Below are 20251 nucleotides of genomic sequence, written 5' to 3'. Positions count from 1 at the left end.
TGTTTCAGATAAAGTTATAAAAACGAACAGAGTCGAGGTAAACAATTATACCGAAATAAATGAATTAAAGTCGAATTGAGTATCGTTACGAGATTAGCCGATTTGGCAGATTATCTGAATGTGTTAAACGTCGGTGTTGGATCGTAATGGAGGGGAGGATTTGGCCCATTGTTTAATTATAGATAGTGCACCCGAACCGCACGGGGTCCGGCTTTATCGTTATCAGAAAGGCTTCGTGAATAAAAATGTTTTAATAATACTAATATTAAGATAGTCGTTTCCGTTTCACGCAATATTTAAGTATCAAATTGTTACGTCATTTTTAAATTGGGATTGTTAATACATCAATTTGGACCATATGCTGTTTAAATATATGTTGGTTATTATTAACAACGTCAGCTATAACTATATATGACAATGTAAAAAAAAATAACATAAATATACTAACATCTATAAAAGTATCGTTACCAACCCGATACTAAAACTTTTGTTGATTATTAGGTTGTTGTTTGTTGCATAGACAATTTAAAAATATTAAAGAAATATATTATGGCAACATCATATTAATAAATTAAACCAATCGCAGTGATAATCGCAAATAAAGAAAGGAACGCGGGTTATGTAATGTAAAGGGCTGAACACACCTGCACGACCAAGCGAAGCGCGGGCGGCCTTGAAGTGTGATTCTTTGTAATGGATCAAACACACCTGAGCGACCAAGCGAAGCGAACTATTCTATAAACCTACGGCAACATATTTACAATGTATAGACAATACTACCGAACCGCCCAGGCTTGCCATATCATATAAAGATCACAGTAGAAACATCTAAAATCATCAGTATTTCTTTGGTAAATTGTCCATGTATTATATACAATAACTTTCCTCTCGAAACACTCTTTCTGTTAAAACCGCTTCAAAATTGTGTAACTTTACGGATCGAAACCTACGGCCATGTATTAACAATGTATAAACGATACTACCAACTCGCCCAGGCTTGCCACGGGTGCAATGACATCATATAAACATCACAGTAGAAACTTCTAAAATCATCAGTATTTCTTTGGTAAATTGTCCATGTATTATATACAATAACTTTCCTCTCGAAACACTCTTTCTATTAAAACCGCTTCAAAATTGTGTAATTTTACGGATCTAAACATACATAGGGATAGACAGCGATAAGCGACTTTTTTATACTATGTAATGATGTATGTCCCTCGTCGTTCAACATCGCAGTCTCTTCTCTATTCTCTTAGGTATATCTTTACCTTAAGCGCGCTTCGCTTGATAGCACGAGAATGTTCAAACCTGGTAGATTACCTAACCGTTAATTTTCGAAGTATTTCTCAAGTTTTCCTTCAGAGCTTTAAATAAGGGAAACCTCGTAATTTACGCAAGCTGATAGAACAAAAGAACGCGACGAAAACATCACCGTGACGGGGTTACACAACGTAAAACAAAACACCGCGACATAATGGCCCTTCACTTATTATGAAGAAAAAAGTCCAGTCGGTGTAGATATAATCATATCTGAATTTATATACAAAGTAGCTGTGCCTCGTACGCGTTTGTATTTAGCAAAAATGTTATTGGTGTAGCCTAAATTACTCCTTATTACATCAGCTGTGAAAGTACCGTCACAATCGTTCCAGCCGTTCCAGAAATTAGACTAAGAAAAAAAAGAGACTAAGAAAAATAAGAACAATAATTTTGAAATTGTAAAGTTGGCATATGTACACATGCATACGTATGCAGTCTGTAAAAAGCGGTTATTTCTATATTACAAAAAGACACCTCAACTTTATTATACCTACGTACATATAAAATGAAATAAAATAAAAAGGAGTTTCGTATAATTACTTATTTTTAATGTATACTGAACTCGAATTTAGCAAGTTCTAATATCGAAAACTTTTACAAACAGTTATTAAATTCTATACTTATTTTAGAATCTCTCAATGATAATTTTGATATTATTATTTTAGGGTTATTTTAAACAGCTCTTATTAAGTTGTGCACCTTTTCATTTTAGCCGTCAATCAGTCGCTTCTCATTTTATCCCTCTCTAATTTGCGTTGAAGTCCGTAAATGTTAAGTTATGTCACCAATGATATTCTAATAAACAGATATGTTATACCCATACTAAACAACAGAAAAAAGTGTGCCGCGCCGGGGACCGTTTATTTTACATTTCGTTACAAGTAAAAAGGATAGCTTGATAAAAACAATAAGTAAAAGGGATAACTAGATGTTTTAATTACGCAAAACGTATTACTACGTAATTATGATGTATTACAACGTATTACTGGCATAATTATGATGAAAACGACTAAAGGCAAACGTCCCAATTAGGACGTTTTCTAGTCTTCACTTTTTGCGCGTGACATATCTGTTTACTAGAACATCATTGTATGTCACTAATCCTTCATACCTAACGGTATCCTAAATAAATATTAATACTAGCTGTGCCCCCAATTTCGTGCACGTTTGAATTTAACAAATAAGTTATTGTTGTAGTCTTACTTACTCCTTATTACACCAGCTATCTGCCAGTGAAAGACCCGTCATAATGATCATGTCATTCCAGAGATCAACCGGAAGAAATATACAGACAGACATACACAAACAAAAAAACATTTTTCGTATATATACCATGTATACTTACATATACATTTAGTAAAACTTGATTTGATTTGACAAACAGATGCTTCAATTTCTCATTGAAGATTGTCGAAATAAATATGTAACTGAAAACAATAATATAGGTAACATATTTTATATACAATAGTGTCAGTATATTAGGTTTTAAATTAGAGTTATAAGATATGTATTTTGGTTTAGACAACAATATCAAGTATACTGGTGAATTTGGACTTACACTTTATTGTTGACGGTGAAAATAAAAGCATTCACTGGTTATATAAAGAAAATGAGATTACCAGACGTTAAGAAATTTAGGCAAAAAAACAAGCCACCTGGCGATAAGTGGTTACCTTCATCCATAGATATCGGCGCTGTATATATTGTTAAGTAACAGCCTGTAAATTTCCCACGGCTGGGATAAGGTCTCCTCTATTAAGTAGAGGGTTTGGAACATATTCCACAACGCTGTTCCAATGCGGGTTGGTGTAATGCACATGTGGCAGAATTTCGATGAAATTAGACACATGCAGGTTTCCTCACGATGCTTTCCTTCACCGCCGAGCACGAGATGAATTATAAACACAAATTAAGCACACGTACATAGTGGTGGTAACCAGCCTTACGATCTAAAATAATATATCCCTTGTGCCTATATTTAAAATAGCTTATACTACAGTCCTTTTGTATCAGAATATGTTGACCATAGTTGGTGCCAGCAAAGCTTTCAAGTAAATAAAGTTCCGCTGCTGCAAGTTATAAGTCACAGTACAAGCGATAATAATTGATCAATTTAATTAACACACCAGACAGCCAATTAAAGTGACCTTCTCATAATCCGTTTCTCAGCGTCATAGGTCACTTGGCAATCATTAAAACTATGTAAATGACTATTGGAAATCTATACCAAAGCGTTATAGGTAATATATAGGTAGTATACGGGAAGACGAAATTGAAGCTTGTCACGCAAATAATCTCAATTTAAAGCGGATTTAATTACGAATCTTTGGCACTTATTTAATAGTATTAATAACATAATAAAACTTTGAAGATTCATCTGTTAAACATAACTCTAAAAATAACAACGCCTTTACATTTATAGTCACACTTTATTTCATAGTCAGCACAGTTACCCGTGGTGACTATGAAATCAGTATTTAGAACGAAGACACAAATACATAAAAAAACATTATTTTTTACTCATTACATTTATGTTTTGAACTCAAACATAAATGTGACTAATCTTTTTAACCATAGCGTATTATATTATTTGATGGTAGGGTTTGGTGCAAGCCTAGGTACAATACCATCACAAGCTTTTCCGTCAAACAGGTTTGCTTATTAGTTGTCGTGTTTGAAGGGTGAATTAACCAGTGTAACAGGCACATAATCAACATCTAAGTATCGATACTACATTGGTGATATAAGAAATGATTAATTGTCCAGATCAATGTGTTTCCACATAAAATCAGGCTACACATTATTATTAGAGCTGTCAAATATAAACAATGTCTTAAGGCATTGTCACACAGGTCTTACAAAATGACTTATCAATAATTGGGTCTTTAAAAATGTTTACTGGCTGTATAGGTTTTTACTTTTTCGTTAGACACAGTTCACTTGTATACTAAAATGATCTCGAATGAGTTAGTACTATAATAAAATACTTTAACATCGTTACATTTTTGGTTTTTCAACATTAACCTATCACACTATTAGTAAAACAAATATACTGTTAAATTTATATAAAATTATTATCAACTTTTAATTACTTTATTAATTATATTATGTTATTAGTTAACATTATAAGTAACAGCCTGTACATTTCCCACTGCTGAGATAAGGCCTCCTCTTCCATTAAGGAGAGGGTTTGAACATATTCCACCACGCAGTTCCAATGCGGGTTGGTGGAATGCACATGTGGCAGAATTTCGATGAAATTAGACACATGCAGGTTTCCTCACGATGTTTTCCTTCACCACCGAGCACGAGATGAATTATAAACACAAATTAAGCACATATATATAGTAGTGCTTGCCTGGGTTTGAACCCGCAATCATCGGTTAAAATGCACGTAAGTAAGTAAGTCTAACCACTGGGCCATCTCAGCTCTTTTAACATCTGTTAACCTTATAGCTTGTAGTGATTAGGTTGGATACCAAGATCATAGAAGCGATGGGGCGGAAAGGTTCTCAAATACCATGAACTTGAATACGCAGGCGACAATATTTTAAGGGTTATGGAAAGTTACTGGAAGCGAGTAGAGCAAGTCCAGCTGTGATGATGCCGTTACAAAAGCATGTTCAAGGATCTCTTTCTTTGTCTTTGTCCAGCAGTGGATGTCTTACGGCTGAGATGAAGATGAATCCAATTTTTGTTAAAACAACCTAAGCCGTCGCACATTGCTCCATCTACATTGATGAATATATCAAATATATTATGGCATATATAAATAGGTATATTATCTCTATATGATGTACGCTATCATAATAAAATAAATTGTAGAAATAGGATTGGTGTGGTTTTATTATGTTTTTTTAGCTTGAATCTAAAGAACTCATAACAATACTTCTTGTCGTAGTTATCTCCGATCTTTACGCATACATCCCTATACAATAAACAGAATATGCAAAGAGATGCCGCCATTTTGTGAAACTTAATACGACATTTAATTCATTTTATTTATATTTAAGAACGTTTATTTTCTATAATTTTTACATTAATTACCATTTCCAGTGATAACTTCGTCAAATAATCGGATATAATAGAGTAATTTACAGTTTTACGAACCAAAAACATACATTAATACGAATATATTTTGCATACATTTCATAAATGTTAAACTTTAACAATTTTATTAAAACTATTATTATACTAACGTTTCCGTTATGGTATTAAAGACCAAATGCTCAGCGAAGCGCTACGTGTAATTATCCCGTTGTTTTTATAATTAAATCGACTATGATAACATTTTGATAAGTCATATTATTAGTATGACTTGTCAACGGGCGAAAACCCTATTTATAATTCAAAACAAACATTACACGAACTTTTGAATAATAAAACTACTATTACGAGAATATTTAAGAAGCGTCGTGCGGATTTTCTAAAGAGAAGTACTCTTCGGCCCATACATAAAATAGTAATTTTAGTAACTATTGCGTAAATGGCCATTTTTCGTGGCTGCGGTATACGGTAGCGTTATTCCTGTTGTATTTAATGTCTGGTAATCTTCTAGTCACCGTTAAAAGATACTGTCTTCACTGGTTCAAACTTATTTCAATACATAATAGAGAGAATCAAAATTCTTTCATTCTAAGTTCATCATTTTATTAATTTAGTGTTGTGTTAGCCACGTATGTACTACACTTAGTACAACAACAAGAACAGCTTGTAAATTTCCTTTTGCTTGGAGAGCAGGCCTCCAATGTGGGTTGGTGGAATAAACATGTGGCAGAATTTACATGAAATTAGACACATGCAGGTTTCCTCACGATGTTTTCATTCACTCGGCACGAGATAAATTATAAACATAAATTACGCATATAAATATTCGCTGGTGCTTGCCTAGGTTTGAACCCACGATCATCGGTTGAGACGCACGTTCTAACCTCTGGGCCATCTCGGTTCTTGACTTAGTACGTACATGGTTAATCTACGTCGAAATACCACTATGAATGTATGTATGTCTGATGAAATTTTGGACTTAAATAAGAACATACATACATTTGATTTTATTAAAAAAAATTAACCGTAAAAAATATAAGCACGGATTATAATAAAGATTAATATCTTGAAAACGATATTAAAATACCGTTTGTACCTAGTTTCGGCGAGAGCATACAGTTTTTAACAGTTTAATCTTCTAATCGTCCGTTTTTTCGCCATGCAAATGAAATATTAACCTCATATGTTATATACGGGAACCGTAACAGCTCAGTAGAGGGGACGCGTGAATCTTGCGCGTTCGAATCTAAGTAAATATGATAATATTTTATTTCTATAAGTATCGGTCGATCACGGCTTATGATTAATACTTGATAATGACAATTTATATAGAACTAGCGACACGACCCGGCTTCTCACGGGTGCAATACTGATACTAAATATACTATAGAATTTGATTAATTACGACATCACATTAGAAACGTCAAATTAATCAGTATTTCTTTTCTATATTGTCCATGTATTATATACAAAAAACTTACTCTCGCATCACTCTATATTTTAAAAATACCGCATCAAAATCCGTCGCGTAGTTTTAAAGATCTAAACACACAGTGACATACAGTGGAAAGCGACTTAGTTTTATACTATGTAAGGATAAATAGATCCAAGGCGCTAATTCTAGTAACTAATTGTTATATTATCGCAATCGGATCGAAACAGGATCGTTTTCGTTCAGCCGTTTTCCTATTCCACTAACACAACGATCGAGTCGATCGAAGGATGATCGCAAGAGAATCGAAAATATATGAGAACTGTTTTAATTAAAAGAACACATACGCCCGTGAGAAGATATATCCTTCGGCATGACATATATTAGTTTTAATTTCATACAAATAATTAATCGCAATGAAATAATCATAATTTCCTTTTTAATAATAAAATTATAACACTGATTGACAAATTTAAATATTCACGATCTATAAATAATCATCGGAATACAAGGAGGTATAATGTTGTATATAGTATAAGTGTTTTAAAGTTACGCACGCGCCATGAAATTAGGTAACTCTGGTGATTTTTCATAACAGGAGATATAACATCAAAGACAACCTTCGTGTATTGAACATATTTCATTTGCTAGAGTTTACATGAGGGGTTTCTTTCACAAGAATTCCACTGAAATCTAACTAACAGTACACCCGTATTGTGCAATTGCTATGGTAGGTTTCGTTGCGAAGGCCTAGTTTTCCACCGATACTTCTCGTAGTAAGATGTTCGTTAATAGTGTTTTGTAACTCTTACTATCTGTAAATACTTTTATCATTTGGATGTTACCAAAAATATACAGTTCTAGTTACCACACGAGGGAATTAAGATGTTATTCTCTTGTACCTCACTTGCCCTTCAAACCGGAACACAAAAAAAGCATTGCTGTTTAACGATTAAATATGTAATTAATCTAGAAATATGTATATGACATTTCCTATTATTATTTTTTAATATAAATAATAATATTATTTCAGTTGACAAATGTAACCAAATATAAATTGCCTGCAGGATTTTACTATAGAACCTCGAATACCTCGCCCCCGGAAGGATGCGCAGTCGGAAACTTTCTGTTATAAGTTCCATCAAAGCTATAGATATCGCGGCTATTGTACAACTCGTTCAATAGCTAAGCATTAAACAATTGCAGGTCCAGTTGAAAACAAGGCTACGTTGTGAAATAATGGATATAATTCCAGAGATATTATTCAATCAAAATAAATTCACTTCGAAGTATAAGTAAGTATATATAACCTAAAATTATGTCTAAAATTTTTCATAACAGTTTAGCCAAATTCAAAGCAGTGAAACAAAGTTCGATTACGCCGTACACCGTTCTGTATATAACAGAACAATACTCGTAGCTGGGAAGCAAGTGCGGGCGTCTTATTCCTTTTATCTGGCACGTTTCTTGCTGGTAGCCGTCGCAAGGCCGGGGGAGATCGACGCTGATAATTGTATAAAAAAAAAAAACAAATCTTAACACCGATTTAAAACTGCAACGGATAAATTAAAAGAATCCAACATCGCGATTGTTTTTCCCTGCGATTCTTCGCCTTCGATCTCGCTGATAAGCCGTGTTGTGAGCGAACTTTATGTTCCCATGTCGCTACGTGTGTATTTGTGTAGGTAGTGCTTCAATCGAGTGCTTTTAATTACAATTTAAAGTAGATTTATATTGCGCGCGCAGGATACTCTGATCGAGGAACTCGTTCCAATAATAAATTCTCAAATCTTGTCTAAACATTAATGAATCTATCGCCCCGAACATATGATTGACGATGGATAAAATATTATCCATTCGACGAAAATGCCTCAAATTTGCATATTAAGTAACAAGCGACCGAGCTCGAACTCCACAAAAGCGAATAAGTCCATGAAAAATACACGCGTAACTCGAATCAATAGTTGGAAAGTCGTTAAAAATGCAGCCACTTTCCTCGGGTCATTAAATTTCTTTTGATTTCCTATTCCGCCCGACATTCTCCCTTTGCGTTAACACCCTGAGTAGTGAAAAATTGGAGTAAGCGTGTTATAAAAGGCGGGGGTGTAGGTCCGGAACGATAATTCACAAGAAGCGAACGTAATGTTCTCCGCTGCCTGAACGGGACATAATCAGCCGCAAAACTAAATTTAATGCTAATAGCACTTTGTAAAATAAAACCTCGGCAGGGTTGGGCGCTTGCTGGCATTATTTAAAGTGATTTTAATTATGTTGAAAGCAGATGACATCGCGCCCGACCCCTTCATTGTCCGCGCGCCGCGCCGCCGGTCGAAGTCTTCCCGGCTTGTTGACATTTCGAGGTTATAATTACCGCGGTAAAACCCTTCGACGTGTTTCATCTTTTAACGCCTCCATTATACGTAAGATTAGCCCAAACAAACCCTTTAAACGACAACCTTCATTAATCCACATTTATAATGAAACCGTTAAGCTCAAAAGTATCACCATAAAAAGAGAAAATTAGTAAGACTTACCCTCACTTGCAAAAATACGCAACAAACAAATCTAAATATCAAAATAATATATATATATTTTTTATTCATACAAAGCTTGTAAATCTATACGCATTCGATCACAATGTTATATACTCTGAGTCAACTTAAAACCGATTCGGTAATAAATCTTTACATGCAGTATATTACAAATCAATAGGTAAGACGCTAACACTCAAAGTTTACCCCAACGAAGCCAAGTTAAGTTCATCAAAACACTCCAGGGAAGTAATAGGTACTTACGGGAGTTTGATTAACAAAACTCTCGGTACACTGATCCAATATCAGAGGGTGTTACTAATAGCCGTAACGCTACACCGCCGCCTCGCTGCGTGTCGGTTGTGCCTCTAAATCCGTCGAAGCCAATAAATCACACGAAAGTCAACAGAGGGTTTTCTATGTATATTGTTACGTCGATACGACAACTGTTTGCCGTCTATTCGCAACAAAAGTGATTCTCGAGCACCTAGCTGTGATTACGGACTTTATTAAAACCTAGAAAAACGATTATTAATCCGTCTAAAAAGCCAATTGTCTCGCTTACACTTATGTAATTCATTTGCAATCGAAAGAGACGAAGCATTCAGTAATATGAATATTTTGCAATCTGTATTTTTATACTAATAAATTATAAATGTGAAAGTAACTTTGTCTGTCTGTCGCTCTTTCTCGATAATAATGAACCGAATTTGATGAAATTTGTTGTGAAGCAAAAATGAAATCCAAAAAAAGATATAGGCTACCTTTTTGCCTGACACATAACTATCAACCCCCTAAAACGCGAGCAATGCCACGGATGACAACTAGTATTGTATAGATATAGTAATTATATGACCATAATTTTGGTCAATTTTCCAAAAATTCTAGATTTATATAATCGTATTATTAAATATAAAATTAAATGAGACAACATCACATACATTACTGTGATCCGAATGTAAGTAGCTAAAGCACTTGTGTTATGGAAATCAGAAGTAACGACGGTACCACAAACGCCCAGACCCAAGACAACATAGAAAACTAATGGTAATCTACATCAACTCGGCCGGGAATCGAACCTCAGAGTGGCGTACCCATGAAAACCGGTGTACACACCACTCGACCATGGAGGTCGTCATAATTTTCTATTATTGGAAGTATACCACTGTACCGCTGTCTGTCATAACGTGGTCCGCAGAAAGTTTTAAAATAAAAAAGTGTTCCTGACTGCGACAGCACCGTGACAATTAAATAGCAGACGATCTGTTTCATTTTTAATTCGACTATCGGCCGCAACTATCCTCATAAATACTGAATTTATTTTCTGTATTTTACAAACCGTGAAATCATCCGAACTGAAATCTATTTGATACATATAATACATATACGCTGAGTACTCAGAGTCGTCTATTTACATATGCAACTATACTCTCAAGATTCCAGGTTATCTTACTGTATTTAAGCTAGCCGTCACGGGTTTTCACATTTAGAAATAAGCGGCTACTCAAACTTTTATATCCCTAAGGCTTCGAGTTTGTGACATCCATCATATTTCAGCCAATTAACAGAAAAATTAACTAATAATACGCCTTAATCTTTCTCATAAATCATCTCATCTTTTGGTGAAAGGGCAATGATTTGCCGAGATGGCTCAGTGTTTAGAACGCATCTTAACCGATAATTAAGGGTTCTAATCCAGTCAATCACTACTGAATTTTCATGTGATTCATTTAAAATGAAGGATAACAATGTGAGAAAATCCGCATGTGTCTAATTACAACAAAATTCTGCTACATATAAATCTACCAACCCGCACTGGAGCAGCGTATACTTCAAACCTTCTCCTCAAAGGGAGAAACCTTAGCCCAGCAGTGGGAAATTTATCGAAAGTTAATGTTAAATGGAAATACATACGTTCGGTGGTTCTCGAATTGATCGTGCTCAGACATAGAGAGTGACAATACACATATTAGAAAAACTTATCTATTCGCTGAGCTTAGACAACACGAGTGTATCATGTTAATTAATAAAAAAATCTCACGCAAGTACTTAATAAACATTATCGAACAATCGCGAAACCATCAAATCAATTAGTGTGGGTGTAATAGTGTGACATAGACTCAACACGTAAACATACATACAATTAAACAATATTTATTCACACGGTCTTCTTATGCTGGGAACACGAATTTATAACAGTTTAGCTGAGCACACGAGACTCGAGAATGTCAACAACTGTATAATAAAAACAAAAAAAAATATTTATGATGATATTTAAAAAAAAAAAAAAAATTTAGAGATACTAGGTTACTAACAATACCTTGTGGTACTTTAACTATTCCTTACATCACGAATGCGCCGCCATATAACATGACAATTTGGTGGTAACGTTCCAAACAGGCCTTCACACAGATCTACCACCAAGAAAAATATTGTATCATTATTAAAATACTTATTATTTTTTTATGGTATAGGTCTGCTAGGACGAGCATATGGGCCACCTGATAGTAAGTGGTTACCACCACCCATAGACAATGACGTTGTAAGAAATATTAACTATTCCTTACATCGTCAATGTGTCACCAACCTGGGGAACTAAGATGTCATGTCCCTTGTGTCTGTAGTTACACTGGCTTCAAACCGGAACACGACAATACTGAGTACTGTTATTTGGCGGTAGAATAACTGGTGAGTGGGTGGTACCTACCCAGACAGGCTTGCACAAAGCCACAGCACCAAAACGAGTAGTCAAATAAATTTTAATTGAAGGGTTAAAGACTTAAAAAGGCTAAGTAGATTAGTTCTCAAATCGTTTGATACTTCGATCCAGATTATTATACTGATTATAATATTCATTGTGTGTTCCAAGCGTTTTGTTATATTTTAAAACTAGCAACCGGCCCTTCTTCCTTGCTTCGCACGGGTTCTATGATGTCTGTGTACTCTTTTTTATTATATAATACATGTGTTATATACAAAAACCTTCCTCTCGAATTACTTACTATCCATACTATCTATTTAAAAAACGGCAAGAAAATCCGTTGCGTAATTTTAAAGATCTTAGCATACATAGGGACAGACTGCGGTAAGCGACTTTGTTTTGCCTTATGTAATGATAATAGTATATAATAATTTCGTGTATAAAGACTAGTAATATATTTAAAGCTGTAACAACTACTCATTACTCAATTTAGTGAACAGTCATAATGTATCAACACTGTTTTCTGTCACTTGCCGAATGATCAAACGATATTAGAGCGTCACAATCGTTTCGACTAAAAATTTGAAATTGGAACAATTTAAATATTTGACACAGATTATAACAGGAATGGATATACACTCGTTCACATTTTTGTGTATTTGCTAGAGGTATAATATATATTTCATGAAACCTTATTCACATATATTTATTTAATCTACGGTCCTAGATCTATATTAATATATTAATATTAATTGATAATATTATAAAGGTGAAAGTAACTCTTTCTGTGTGTCGCTCTTGTCGCTGAAAGGAATTTAATAAAATATGGTAAATAGGCTAAATTTTTGCCTAACACATGACAACCAACACCCAAAACTCCAGCGAAGCCGACGGCGAGTATTAGTATACAAAAAAATGTCATAGTTTAATGAAAGAGCATCGTAAATGACTCCCGTGTAACATGACTGGCCAACATAATAATCTCGAAGGGTACAATAGTTGTCTGTGATGGAAGTCGGAGTATATTTGCTGCGTGTGTTTAATCGGGGATACCGTGATGATCCGCGTGCTGTGATAAATTGCACGAATACAAACAGAATCTATTTACAAGGACCGACACTAAACGTGTCATCGCTCTTTATATTGTGACAAACAAACTTGACGTCGACCACACGCCGGAAAGCTACGGCTTCGGATACCGATAAAATGATATATCAAACATTGACATATGTTTTATGTATATTCGTTGATGCTAGATATACCAGACACGGCTGTTTGAAGAATACCTCTGGAAGATTCGTCAGCACTTGGAAGGCAGGTCTCCTGGTTTGACGAGACTTCCCCGTGATCGAGAACTCGTGTTAGCGATTAAGGTAAACTACGCGAAATACCGATGTTTAATCCTGTGGAACTTTCATGGTCCAGAAGGAGAAAGGAGAATGGCAAGGGCCGATTCGGTGGAGACAACGATGGCTTCGTCTCAGGCCTACGAGATAGGGCGGCATCCTGAACCCGTAAACCCCTTGAAGGATGGAGGGAGTCTCGCGTGTTTCTTATCAAACAGTCATGAGTTAGACAGCATTGCTGATGGCCTCGCGTTCCTGAAGGATTTCACCCAGTGCTATATCCACAGGATGGATTGCTATGAGCACAAATTAAGAACATCGCTGATTACTTATTTTGAATTTAGAAAAAAAAACAAAACGGTTATTATTTGTTTATGGTGTGTGTGGCCAGAGTTTGTGTCTAAGAAGTATTTATATAAAGATATTCGAGATAAGGTCTTTGTCAAATTTCGAATATCGAAGTCTAGATTACTATTCCCAATCGAAAATCAAATATCGGACATGATCCGTCATTGCACCCTCGATTGACATCTCGGCGATCGATAGACCGTTGAACCGTTTTGGCAAATAATAATCGGAATCCTTTTGATTGGCGATTGTCAAATGTTAAATATCGTAATCGTGATCATGAATACTCGAAAAACTTAAAAATAAAATCTATTTTTTTTTTTTGTTTTTTTTTTATTTTTTCTTTAGTCCATTTATTCCAGCTAGAACTTCTTACGCAAGTCTGACTGTTGTGTAGGTCACCGGTAGGGCTTTGTAGCCCTCAAACAGCAATGTATTTTTGTATCGGTTTGTACAGTGAGTGAGCCAGTGTAATTACCAAAACGAATTACCTCTCGTGGTGCCAATGTATTGACGGTATAAAAATGTTATTAAATATAAAAATCTTGCATCGTTTTACGTCGCTGTTAAAATTATAAACCACGTAAAAAAAGTATTTTATTGACAAAACGACAATTAATATGAAATCCCAAAAGCAAACACTTAAAAATATATATGCACAAAGACTGTTCCATTGCGTGTTCGATAATCATTCAAGCGAGTAATGAAACAGAAATTCAATTGAATTTCTTATTGTATTACTTTTTCAAACTATAAACAAACAATGCTCTGATTCTATAGCAGCGATATCTATATCTATTTATACGGCATAATGAATATCAAAAGCCTATTTTTACATTTTCGTGGCGTCGCAGCGGGACTAGTCGTTAGTTGCTCATTATTGCCGTGACAATGGAGGCGGTACGCAGTTAGGCATTAGAAAGGCAGGGCGTTCACTAATGACGTCTCGTATGCCTGAGCTGAGGGCACACTGGATATTTTTACATGTGCGATTGTGACTGCGACGTAAACTCAATTTATGATTTGGAAAATCTTTATTTCATTTCAACTTAAATGGTATATTATCTAGTGACTTAATATAGACTTGTATTAAATATTAATTATACCATACACTATATACACATCAGATTGAATTCGGAAATCTAAAGCACAATAACGTACAAGTCACCAAAAAAAAAAATTCTTATAGAGATTGATAGTTAAAGATTTATATTAAAACAAGTAAAAGGATTAATGAAAAAATGATGTAAATAAACAATTATCCTTCCGATTCGTATAAAGCATTTATATTGTAATCGTTGATATAAGTACCAGCTGTGTGCACCCCTCCCTAGTAGATCCAGCGCATTTTTACCAAATAACTCTTTATTCGTGAGCGCTCAGTTATTTTACCTTCTTAAATGTTTCACAACGCGTGAATATGTGGAAATTAAAATTAATTAGACAAACCTCAATACGAACTTTGTGTAGCTAATGTTTCACACATTGTAACTATGACAAGATTAAAAAAAAAACACACTAATGTGTTGCCATGTGCTTGTTTTAAAATATAACATTTCGGTAATTAGTTTATTACTGAAAATATTTATATTTCCTGTCCGATTCGAGTAAAAAAAAGTTGTATAATTAGTGACTTGGAAGTCGAACTCTAAAAATATAATTTCTTGTTTATTAACATTAAATGTTTTTTTTTTTTTAAATAATTATCGTTTTATTTTGGACTCTTTGGTAAAACATATTACTTTAATTTGTTTTATTGAATTTGGAACATTTGAGATGACATAATATTGATCATAAAAATAAATTTATGGAAGTGTTAATTTTATATACAAATTTGATATTGACAAGTTATGTTTTTGTCACCACGACGCATGCGTACTCAGTCTGCGCAGTCACTCGTAACTAATTTCAGAGCGGCCAACTTAGATTGCTCGTATTATAATACGATTAACATACTGTTTAATATTATTTACTTATAATGTTACTTAGTTAACAAAAATGTATGTAATTAGAAAAATAGTGTACATTATACGGGTACTTTATGTAGAGCATATGTGTAAACTAAAATGCATTTTCCTAAAATTAACATATCTTATTTTTTTCTTTTTACCTAATGTCTTCCTTCACTCAAATGAAAGCCATGTGAGGAAAGTTCATGTGAGGAAGGCCTTGAGCATGGATTTGGATGGATATAGAGGTAGAGGACGACCAAGAAAACGATGGATGGACTGTGTGAAAGACGATATGGTTAGAAAGAATGTTACTTGTGAGATGACGTCTGACAGAGAAGTATGGAAGGAAAAGACATGCTGCGCCGACCCCAAATAAAATTGGGAAAAGGGTAGGAGGATGATGTCTTCAGTCCAATATTTTTTTATACAACCAATAACTACATATACATTGCAGTGTGTATAAATAAATTCAATAACAAAATAAATATCTTTAAGATTTAATATTAACTACATTAATCATTCCTTAACAAATATTTTCTCTATTTTTATGAAACAATGGAACACAAGATTTTTTCAATTAGCCCTTGAATGAGATTCATAGCGGCTACACATTATCATTAATTTCTCAAACCAATTAAACAACGAAGTATAAATAAAAAATAATACTTTTTATTTAGAATATTCTTATCATCCAAATTATTAAAGATATAAAATGATTTTTTCCACGACTTTGAAAATACCGATTTTCAATTGAATAATAAATAAATTAAATTTTGTATGATTTTATAAACAAACAATCCGCGTTGAATTTGTTTTATAAGTGTCAGCCATATTGTCTAGTGTTGCAGCTCCGTTATTATTTTAACTTGAAGTTATCCAACGAACGAATTACTTAATAAAACAAATACCTTACCATTCAATGATATTCTAATAAACAGATATGTTATACCCATACTAAACAACAGAAAAAAGTGTGCCGCGCCGGGGAGCGTTTATTTTACATTTCGTTACAAGTAAAAAGGATAGCTTAATAAAAACAATAAGGAAAAGGGATTACTAGATGTTTTAATTACGCAAAACGTACATAAGTATGATGTATTATAACGTATTACTGGCATGATTATGATGAAAACGACTAAAGGCAAACGTCCCAATTAGGACGTTTTCTAGTCTTCACTTTTTGCGCGTTAATGACATATCTGTTTACTAGAACATCATTGTTTCCATTGAACTACTATATAACAGTCTCACTGAACCGAATTTGATCGAACTTGAAACCCCAAGAAAGGTCTCAAGGTCCTATAACTAACTACTTTTGACCAACCACTAGGGCACAACACTTAATAAATAACGAATAATAGAATCTGAAATAGATTTTAAATCAACAAATAAAGTATAAAGGAAGGATCTCATTTGATTCGTAATAAAATCTGTCAAGTAACTTTACCGCGCTTTTACCGGTTTTAAGTCGTTACACAACCAAAAAGTATTTTAGAACTTATAGACATGTTAAGATGTTCTGTTAATAAATCATATCAATATCACGAGTGTAAAATAACGTCACTAGTATCTGTCTTTTCTTATATTAAGATGTGTACTATTAATACGAAATATTTTTGACTTAAAAATAAACTCATAGACAATTTCGTATTTTTTTTTCATATCCTTATTTAGAATCGTGTTATATTTTAATGTTCTTATTATGATTTCAAAATATAATTATTTGACGTATGAAAAAAAAACTGTTTAGTAATAGCGAGATTTAAAAAAGAAACGAATAAATTCATGTTCCAAAGCAAACACCTCAAGTTTAACAAACCGTTGCACAGTACTGATTTCACATTACAGATTATATTTTATATTCACATAAATAAACATTTTATTATATAACGTTGTATTGTATTTATAAGCAATTTAATAGATACAATCCGTTTTACATTAAAATATTATTCGAGTTATAATAACGCTAATTTTGTTGTTACAAAAAAAAGAAACGTTCATTTAAAAAAAAAAATATGTTAACATTGGCTAAGGCACAAAACTATAAGTCCAATCAACTTATAATTTTAAAACAATTATCTATTAATCTGAGGAACTTTATTATAAAACTACAAATAGGTACTTAAGTTTAGAAAAAAAACATGAAACAATTGTTAACCACATCTTTTATACATTCATAACAGAAACCGATACATGATGATTAATTAAAAATAATTACTAGTTTAGACGTACATACTTTTAAACAATTGTTTTGTGGTAACAAATTATAACGCAAAAAAAAAATACAGGAAAAATATACAAAAGATTTTTGAAGACCGATAAAATCTTCATAGCAAAATAATTTTGTACCAATTAAAAACATAATTATAACTACTTACACACCGAAAGTGATTATAAATTATATATAATTTTCACCTCTATTAATATATAAAGTCTTGTAATTATAACTTGAAACGTTCAAATCAATTAAATTTAACTCGAAGAGATTTTTTTTAAATAATTTTAAAACCGATAACGCCATCTGTTGACAAGCGGAGGATTTAAAAGTCGAATGCATTCGTCGAGCGGCAACCGGTGGGACGTGTTAAATGCAACAGCCTCGGTTGGTCCAATATTGACACAAAATCCCATAATATAACCGCCATGCACACAATAGATTTATAAGATAAACACAAAGTAAAATGACTGTAAATAGGATCGACAACATTTTAATATAATATGGCTGTGTTTACTTGGGCGGTTCTCTGTTATGCATACACGCGTTAATGCTGTATACCGTGAAATCATTGTTTTTTGTTGGAGATTAAATATGAATAAAGGGACAAAGGAGAGAATACCGTGTTTTTTCAACGCGGGATTAGTGAGACTGTGAGATTTTTGCATCGCCGACTTTAAAAGTCACCTGCATTATTTTTATGTAACTTTAGGATTTTGTACCTAATTATTTTAATTACGAGTATAATTCAAAAAATACGTAAATCTTTTTGCTTTAATGTTACTTGCCTTGTATGTTTTCGAAAATTAATTATTCAGATATAACGTATCTTATTCTTATGATCGGCAACATAAAATGAATGTTTCTATAAATATTTATTTGTGAACTTTTAATTTTTTTTTCAATTCCTTTTCATTCAACCGCAACAATTATCGTTATGAAATAACGAATCAAAATTGAACATTCATTCATTCATTCAATGCATACAGCATTCACTCCAAGTCCATTTCGCATGGGTATTTAATCTGTCAGCGTTTTACATAAAATGGCGTGTATGAATGGTATCGAATTTTGTATACGCACCTGGGTAAACTTCGGTCATCGTTCAAAAGGATTTTAACAGTTTCTATTTACAGATTACTATTGACAAACAGACGTAGGTAATTTTGTATAGATAAAACCACTTGTAACAGAAAAGGATAAAATTTTAACATGAGCGCTCTGGTTTAAAAAATTATCGCTACAAGTGAGGGTTCAAATTCCGAGGTGCGTTTTAAGACGAGATGAAAGAAGGATTTATATTATTTTTAATTTTATGAACGTTCATTATCGTTTGGAATTCGTGAGTTAAACAAGTGAAAATGATTTTGAATGTTTCGAAAAGTTTTAGATACGTAATAAATTTAAATTTATTTAAATACACTAATAAAACTTAATTAATAAATTTATGGGCTTCATATACACAAGCGCAACCGGTGGTCTTGCATTCTTACACTCGTACTTGGAATTTATCTAGCGAAGTGTTACTTTTTTACTTGACAACGCGTCCAAGAAGCGTAATGCATATATAGATATGAATTCAACGACGCCACACAACCGCTAATAATAATCAAAGCCTACATGTTCCTGTTTGTAGTGACAATTTATAATTAAATGATAATGTATACATATAATAAAATTGGACTGTCTGTTTGTAATATTAAAATAACCGCTTTTTTACTAAATGCAGTATGTATACACGGTACGTATGCCTAAATAAATTTTTTTTCAATATTTGTCTATCTGTCTGTTTGTTCCGGCTTACCTTTAAAACGGCTGAACCGATTTTGACAGCACTTTTAGTGACAGAAAACTTATGTAGTCAAGAGTAAATTAGGCTACAATCATTTCTTTTTTGTTAAATTCAAACGCGTACGAATTCGCGGGCCCGGCTAGTTAATTAATATTGAATCTTTTGTTATGAGCATTCTCAATATTAATTTGTCCTGGAGTCGTGTCATCGGCTGTGTGACGTCACAACAAAGTTGTACAGTGGTGATGGAAGATAAACATTCGTGATTCAATTCGGAATATCGAAATGCAATTTCGTCGAGAACTCAATAAATAAATTGGTAGCAAATGAAATGTATTTTTTTTATTTATTATTTAAATTTTTTGTAGACCGATTTTAATACATCGATTATTGCTCAAAATGGCGTCCACTAGTTCACATCTCGCACAGTCTATCTTCAAATAGCAATGTGTTTACTCAATCTTTCAAATACAGTTGAAAGATTGAATACAATAACAGCCTGTAAATTCCCACTGCTGGGTTAAAGGTCTCCCCTCCCTTTGAGGAGAAGGTTTGGAACATATT

Source organism: Vanessa cardui, chromosome Z (assembly GCF_905220365.1).
Source record: "Vanessa cardui chromosome Z, ilVanCard2.1, whole genome shotgun sequence".
NCBI lineage: Eukaryota > Metazoa > Arthropoda > Insecta > Lepidoptera > Nymphalidae > Vanessa > Vanessa cardui.
This window is presented reverse-complemented; position numbering follows the sequence as displayed.